The sequence below is a fragment of the Bombus huntii genome, unplaced genomic scaffold (assembly GCF_024542735.1).
Source record: "Bombus huntii isolate Logan2020A unplaced genomic scaffold, iyBomHunt1.1 ctg00000121.1, whole genome shotgun sequence".
NCBI lineage: Eukaryota > Metazoa > Arthropoda > Insecta > Hymenoptera > Apidae > Bombus > Bombus huntii.
The window spans coordinates 66,856-75,152 of NW_026099371.1; the positions used below are offsets into that span (position 1 = coordinate 66,856).

At 36.2% G+C, this 8,297-nt stretch overlaps 1 long non-coding RNA gene across 1 annotated transcript; it reads right to left on the reverse strand.

Annotated features, from left to right (window-relative positions):
* Positions 1–6,499: 6,499 nt before the first annotated feature.
* Positions 6,500–7,759, reverse strand: LOC126877105 (uncharacterized). The gene is made up of 5 exons (XR_007694747.1): positions 7,663–7,759; positions 7,308–7,586; positions 6,964–7,232; positions 6,784–6,880; positions 6,500–6,621 (listed from the first exon to the last, which is right to left on the reverse strand). It is a non-coding gene; the product is annotated as an uncharacterized LOC126877105 (long non-coding RNA).
* Positions 7,760–8,297: the final 538 nt, after the last annotated feature.

The window sequence follows — 8,297 nt, forward strand, 5'->3', positions numbered from 1 at the left end:
TTATATTTTCAATAATGTTAGAAATTTGGACTGAAAACTTACCACCATTGATAAAGCATACTGGCGTTGGCTTTCCGTCGAAGTATACAATTTTTTGAACGATTTCTCCCGATGCGAGGGGTGGTTCTTGCTGCAGCAGAAGGGTATTATTATCTAATTTTAATGTTTTATTGGAGAGTTCGAATCGATATTGATTTAAACCGGGTAAGCCTAATATGCCGTCTTCTATGATAGGGAAATTATCATCTACTAAGGAAAATTCTATCTCTTTGTTGAATAAATTTAGTTTAATTTTGGAATTGGATTCGTATTTGGAATGTTCCATGGAGAATTTCTATGTGTCTGGTATTATTGTCCTTCCTGGGTAGCATCCTCGTTTAAGCAAGTTGATTCCTGCTCCCGAGTCAACGAAAAATCGCAATCCTCGTCGTCCTGGTAATTGTAGTCGTATTGTGGATAATCTTCCTGAGGTAGCATTGTTAATTCTGATTGTTCTTGAATGTGGTTTATTCCTGGAAGGGCTTTTGTTTGAGGCGGTATTCGAAAATTTTGGCATTGATTGGCAAGGTGTCCCAATCGATCGCATTTGAAACATTTCGTTTGTGGCCTTTCGTTTAATGGTCGATTTTCAAGCTTTGTAAAATTATTCATTCTTGGTAGAATGTTTTGTGTGGGTGGAGTTTTGTTATTCATGTTACTTGTAATCGTGAAGCGGTTACCTACTGGACGAGACGTCTGGTTACGATAAGATGGTGGAGTGGTTGTTTGTCGTGTCATCCGTCTGCGAGCGTTGTCTTCGCGAAAGTATTTTTCCACGTCCATTGCCTTTTTTTCTGCATCGATGATGTTTGGGGGGGGGATTAGCCAATAGCACGTGTCCTATTTCTGAACGAAGGCCTCTTACATAGTCAATCACAGAAACCATGTATAGTCGATCGTTCATCGCTCATCGAGTTAGTTCGTCTTTATATTCATTGGTAATGCTGTATTGAAGTTTGTTGAAAACACGTCGAAATCTAATGTTATAATTTTGCACGCTTTCGGTTATTCCTTGCTTTATCACTCTTAACTGATCTTGGTGTTCTCTTACTGATGCTTGAGTAGCTACGTTACGTCTTAATCCTTCGTACAGAGTTTCGAATTCGTTAATATGGATATTGCGGATTGTCATTGCGGCTTTTCCTACAATTTTCTCTATTTTGATCATTTTTAATAATAACGTTTGTTCGCTACACATCATTCTCATTTCTTTTATTTCACGAATAAAATCTTCTACACTTATATCGTTTTCTCCGTTTAGTATCGGAGATACTAAACAGCTTTTAGATTTCCAGAGTTTCCAGCTGTTGAATTGGATGGTTGGACATATGTTGGTGGCTTTTGTGGCATAGGTGGAGGTGGATTAGTATCGTGTTTTAATACTGATATATTATCGTCATCGTCAGTCATCATAGAACCGAATTCAGTTGATTTTACGTTTATTTGTGGTAGTTTAACACGAGAGAGGTTTCTACTTAATATTTCCATTTCGTTAGCGCGTTTTCTATTTTCTTCGTTCGCTAATTTTAAAGCATTCTTTATTTCGTTAAATTGTTGTCGAAATTCTTCGTTCTGTCTCTGTATTAAGTCTAAAATTGCTCTGGTAGAGGAATCGAGTGTTCCCGTTTTATTTTGAACTCCACTTGTAGAGGGTAAACTTGTCTCGGCTTTTGTGTCTTTCTTGTTCATATTGTCTCTTCGCTAGAGTTACTAGAGAAACTAACTTTTCGCGTTCTATATTGTTTAAAAGAATTCCGACTTTTCTCACCTTGATACGTAAGTTCGTAGAATGAGGTTCCCTTGCGGTGTTTTCCTCTGTGGCGCGTTCAAATGCGTTTGAGTGTCAAACTCGTTCTGTTGATTTGTTCTATGCTGACAGTGGCCCCGTTAATTTGGTCCACCGTGGTAAATTATTGACAGCAAAGTTCATAACACAAGTAGTTCGAATCCTTCGATCTTCAATAATGTCCGTAGACCGAAATCGTAACTTCGTTTACACTGAAGCGAATGGATCCTGGCAGGATCGCCAAAATGTCACGTAAAAATAATGGGAAAATAATAATAAAAAAATGTTGGGTTCTTGAACCAGAGTTCGAGGTACCTTTATTTTATAATAGGATTACAAGTGTGCGATTTGACCGTTACCGAAAGACTGAAAGACTCGATCAAGACACAGCCCTTCTAGATGTTCGTTTATCTTATGCCTATGTGCCGAATTCATATTCCTTTGTTTTGGGAGTCGGTGTCGTGTGCAAGGCTGTTCAGGTTTCCTGAGTCTGTTGGAGATATTTGTTGACGTTACATGTACGTCAAGACTGTGTAAGTGTCACGAGGCAAAACAATAATATGAGTCGCTCTCGATTTGCATCGTTCTCTAACTCATGCGCCGCTACATACTTATATAGCTATTATTTCTTACAACCTAGCGTATGCAGTTGTGTATGGGGCCTTAAGTTCACTGTTTATAGATACTGCTAGGAATTAATCGAACGAATTCAACGCAGTCGCGTTTACAGAGTTCCGTATTATCGGAAATGCCGAATTCGCGTGGTTTCGCTTTGACGTTCGTCCACGTTGACGATTGTTCAAAGAACAACCGAGAGGCCTCCGCGTCGCAGCTACGAAAGACATCGAAGCCGCGACACCCTTCAGTGACTTCCCTATCTTTTCCTAAAACCAAGGATGACGCAACTCAGGCAATCGTTACAAGCGTTCGAACTTCACATTTTCTTACCATACTATCAACAAAAAATGAAAGCTGGTTTTCAATGAGTCATTATATAATTATATGTCGGAGATGAAAGAACACCGGAGCCTTTGGAATTTTAGATAATCCCGCAACATTCTAACCTAGAGTCTACTATAGCTGTAATTGAACAATTGTAGTTATTCAATCCGATTGTAATTGTTCTAGATTAGTGACGGTGAGCTTTGGCTCGAGGTGACAGTCTGTCGCCCAACGTAGCCGCGGTCAAGGGATAAACGCTTTGCCTAACAAAGGTATGGAGTAATTCTATAGCTCTCCTTAAAAGAAATATTCGTGGCGACACGCGACAGTAAACATTCCAACGGTTTCTGTCCCGTGGCTCGCCACACGCAGACCCTATTCTTCGAGTAAGATGATTGCCAGATGTCGATGCGTCTCCGCAGTACATGTTCGGCTAGCTGGAGGGCCCGTTATAAATCTTAAGGTTTAGTTAACTAAAGTCCTTCAAACAGACAAACAGTCTTTGTCCCAACTACGGGAAGATAGGGGAGACATATTTTTCAACGAGCGGCGTCTCCCACTAGCAACTTTCCCTCGAGGGCGGCTAACATCTTTTTCTAACCACCGATATGGAGATTGACCAATTAGCAGCAACGTCAATTTCCCTTACTTCCTAAACGAAGGCTTTCCTCGACGAATCCGATGATCTCGTGTCCTTAGACACACCCCATTATAGTTTTCCTCTGTGACATCGTCGGGACGGGACGGGCATTCTTTTACGCGCTCCCGTCGACCAAAGAGTAACGTCTTTACGCTCAGCAATTATTTTTACGAGTCAGACTTAGATTCAGCGAGAACGCCCATCTGTCATCCCGTTGGCCGCGGATTCGTTATTGAACCGGAGACCACTGTCACTAGTGTCGCGGACGTCTCACCGCCGTGGTAGATTGTCAAAACCTGTGTTATTCATACCTGTGTCAATAAATCGTATCTTCGTTACACCGCAACGATGGCTACCTTCAATGAAGACTCCTCAAACACCGACAACCCTATCCCCAATGTCATTCCGACATATATATCCACCGAAAATGCGCTCTTGTAGACAAACGCTCGATTCGCGTCATAGCTTTTAAAGCTTGTCGCATCTCAATCCGTTGGAAAAAATTTTTCCTGTAGCATATTTTATTTTTACGAACCAACAAGGTCTTTGTTTATTTCTTCTTTTTTTTTGCTCCAATTTCCCCATTGTTTTTTCAAGGATAGTATTTCAGAGCCACTAGTCAAGTTTATTGTAACAATAAACTTACGTTTCGGAAACATTTTGTGCTGTGAAACAGAATACACTAAAGTTTGAAGGTCACATCGATTTTCGAAAGTTTATAAATGGAGGTGTATGACAGTATCACCAGCTGTTGCTGTCCAAGTAACTCCAACATCGAAATACTACAACGATTCCAATCGAAAGCGCTAAGAGCCTTAATAGACGCACCTTGGTATGTTACCAACGAAACCATCCATCGCGACCTCAAGATACCTACAGTCAAAGAGGAAATAGCAAAATATAGCGACAGATATAGCAAAAGAGTCAAGAAACACCGAAACCCCCTAATCACTGGACTACTCGATACGACGGACCAGATTCGCAGGCTGAAGAGGCACTACTCGCTAGACCTAAACGTTAGATTCATTTAATTATCCAAATTAAGCATATGCACTTACTTATAATACTTATAAATTATACCTATCTATAATAAGTATTAACTTATTGTAAATAAACAGCCATGTCACTGCGCCACGCCGGAAAAATTACTGAAAATTCTCAACGCGAGAATTGATTGTAATTTCAACAAATAAATAAAAACAAAAAAAAAGCTGTTGCTGTCCCCAAGCGCCAAAATACGTTCTGACTACTATTTTATGTATCTCACAGAAGTATGTCTTCATTCATCATCTCCCATGCCATCCACCAACGTGTTCTTAACATGTTATCTCCTAGTAAAATATTGATGTTGAGTCAGATATCCAACTGAATAATCTTTTCGGTGTCTACTATAAGACATTTAAAACCAAGGCTCGTACACACGTGTGCTTATACGTCAGATGTAATACTTAACACGAAACCTGCTTATATTAATATTAAATTTATGCATAGTAGGATGTTCGACCTTTGTAAAAATGAAATTATAATACATACAGTTTCACCGTGGAAAAGTGAATCTTTCTAGCATGTCCACGCAAATGCAGCGGAGGGGAGGACTGTGCATGCACCAAACAACTTTACGTTCGTAATTTTTCACACAAATGTACAACTGTAGGGAAAAAATTATCTCTGATTTTTCGGATGTTAGGAATCGACAATATCGCATAACGGAATGCTGTGTTCTACGTATTCTATTTTTGTTACGAAAGTGGTACAAACGAAGTCCACGTAAGAATAGTACAACAAAATCGGTTGAGGTTAGGTTATCGTGCAGATATCGCGGCTTTTGCATTGGAAATCACGCAACTGCCAGTCTCGTCGTTCCTTGTAAACGAAAGAAAGGTATTGTAATCGGTCGGAATTAACATAAAACTCGTCGTTTCATGATAATACTGTGCATTCTGAATATGCTATGATTTGGTTTAAAATAATAAATAGTCCATTCTTGCATACTATTGCTCCAGCTTTACTTGTATTTTCGATATTGGTATAAATAGAAAGACAATTAATGTCGTTCGAGTCTATTTTCGGATCATTTATATTACGTTTAATCCATATAGTTATCATATGAGACATAGTATCGTAAAATTTGGAAGAATAAAACGTTCGTACAGGAAGTACATTTTATAAGAACTCCAACAAATCTGCGTGTGCACCTAAAATACAAACTGATAGTGATAGTGATTGTTCATAAGTTTATATACATTATCTAATGTCAATCGAAGGTATCAATTCTTTTTCTCCATAAGAGTACTTTTTCATTTATATGTGTTCAAAAATACATGTGTTCAACCGTGAAGCATATGTCACCTACAACGAAAAAGAGTTTTCCTATACTTAATATTTCCTTTATATACCTATGAAAGTCTATTCTTCGCGTAGTATGAAATTATGAATAAATCTGGAATATTGTTCAATCTGAAAAGAAAAATAACTTATTGACATCATTCATTGATACGAGATTCAGAATGTTTGTTTTGTCTTGCAGAAAAAGAAGGCAGCCCTCCCTTTCTTTTAATGTGAAATAGAAAGCGAAGATTTGAAAACAGATTTTTTGGAAATTTACTTGCAAATATCGTTTTCAATATCGTGATTTTCTTCCCAATGGTACTGTACTTTCAAATTTTCCAGTATCCCTCTAAAAACAAAAAGTCGAACCTCGTTATTGTTAACGTAGGCATTACAAGGAAGAGAAGTATTAGAAAGCAGCTCCTTTTTGTTATGGATTTCTTTATAATCATGTAAATAAGAAATTCCGGAAATTTTTTCCTAAAGAATTTAATTCTTGTGCTTTGATTGATAATTATTACACTACATACTAACTTTTCGCATACTGTTCGCGTCTAACAATTTCCTAATAATAACTACTTCAAAATAACATATGTTCTTGCACGAATTCAAAAGTACGTATGATACAATTACAATTGATTCTAAAATAATAATTATTTAAAGATATTAAGATACTAATTAAACGTTTCACTATATTTCAAAATCTGGAACAACAAATTTTTATTTATAAAAAATGAAACTGTGTTTATATATTCTTTGTCATGATGCTATTTCTTATTACCATGTCGACATTTTTTAAAATTCATTTTGTTATCTCTACGCAATATGAAAATTCATATACTGCTTAATATTTTTTACATATTATCCATCCACCGCATGATATCTCCTGAAAAATCAAAATATTAATGTTATATTATTACAATGCTTCTTAAATTTCAATTTTTGACAAATTTGAAATCCAATATATTTTGCACAATTATTATTTATCAAAAAATTCCAAGTTAGTAACTTTCTTTTCAAATGGCAAATAACATATACTTTGACTTACCTGTAAGTTTTTGTTCCTAATCATCATTTCCTCTTATAGAACATCATTATTGTTCTTATAATTACTACCAGTGTCATAGATATTGTAGTGGCTACAACTGAATTAATAGAAAATGATAAATAACTGTGTATAACACTAACACATAATTGTGTATAACAATGACAGATAACTTTTACTTACATATCAGTCGATAAGGGATTACTGTGATATCCTGTTGATGTTTCTTAAGGCACTTGATTAGGTGCGATACGGTATCATTCCTTATGGTATACTGTAGATAAGTATTTTAGAAAATAACAAGAATAAATCTAAATTATTCAGAGGTTCCAGTTTCGGCTTAGACATAAATACAGGACCATTTGCAAAGAAGAAAGGGTGCGTTTCTACAGCCTCGTTATAGTAACCATGAATACCAATCTCTGAATTACTGGTTACTAAACATAAATATCCTATAAAATTTAATATATTTCTTTAATTTTTAATACATACATGAGTTAGTAGTTCTAAATTATGAATCATCCTACCTGTGATATTACACTTTTCCTTATAATATCATCACTCGAGTGAACAACATTAAGATCATGTAAACCATGTCATCCTATCTTACTGTGAAGATACTTAGTTATGTTATCTAACATTATAAAAATATCATCAAATTCAAGTCCTTTTATTCACATCACATGGCCACGACGATCTGGTTCTTCGTTATATAATGTTCTAAAATTTGTCGTATATATAGGATGTACAAACCGTGATATCAAGGTATCAGTTCTTCCTTCCCAAGGGACAGTTTCATTAAAATTCTGATAGAATTAAAAATTAATTATTAATATTCTAACAATCATATATGTTAAATACATTATAGTCAACGATATATACCTGAGCGAATGTAGGGGTGATTCCTTGATAATTATAAATGTCATCAGCCCACATCATTGTGCCACTTCTTTGTACTCCAGCCTCTAGATTAACAGCCTAAACAAACATACGAAATTTTATAGAAGCTGTACAAAATATAGTATATATGCGCAATATTGAAGCGTTCAAGGGGATATAAAGGTAATGTACATCACATACACGTGTACTCTCATGCAACAAAATACAATTAGATTTAATAGTATAAGCTCTTTTATTCATCATAATAGATTGGAAATTTAAGTGTCTTACGAGGGTGAGTAAAAAGTTACCCGCTCTGTCGGTGTAGAATTTATTTTAAGCAATTGTCAAAAAAGACATACATCATTTTTTGACATAATCACTCGATTTCTGTATACACTTTGTCCATTTGCCGAAGGACCTTTATATTTTCTCATTAAAAAATGTTTTGGGCTGAGCTGCGAACCACGAATGCATCGTCGTCTTCACCTTTTCATCAGCTTTTTCGGCATCCATCTCGCACAAACTTTTTAAAATCCAAATCTGTCGTGTACTATTGCATAAGCAGAGCCGTGGCTGATTTGCAAATGATTTGCCACATTATCCACTGTCACTCGTCTATTCCATAGAGCATAAGT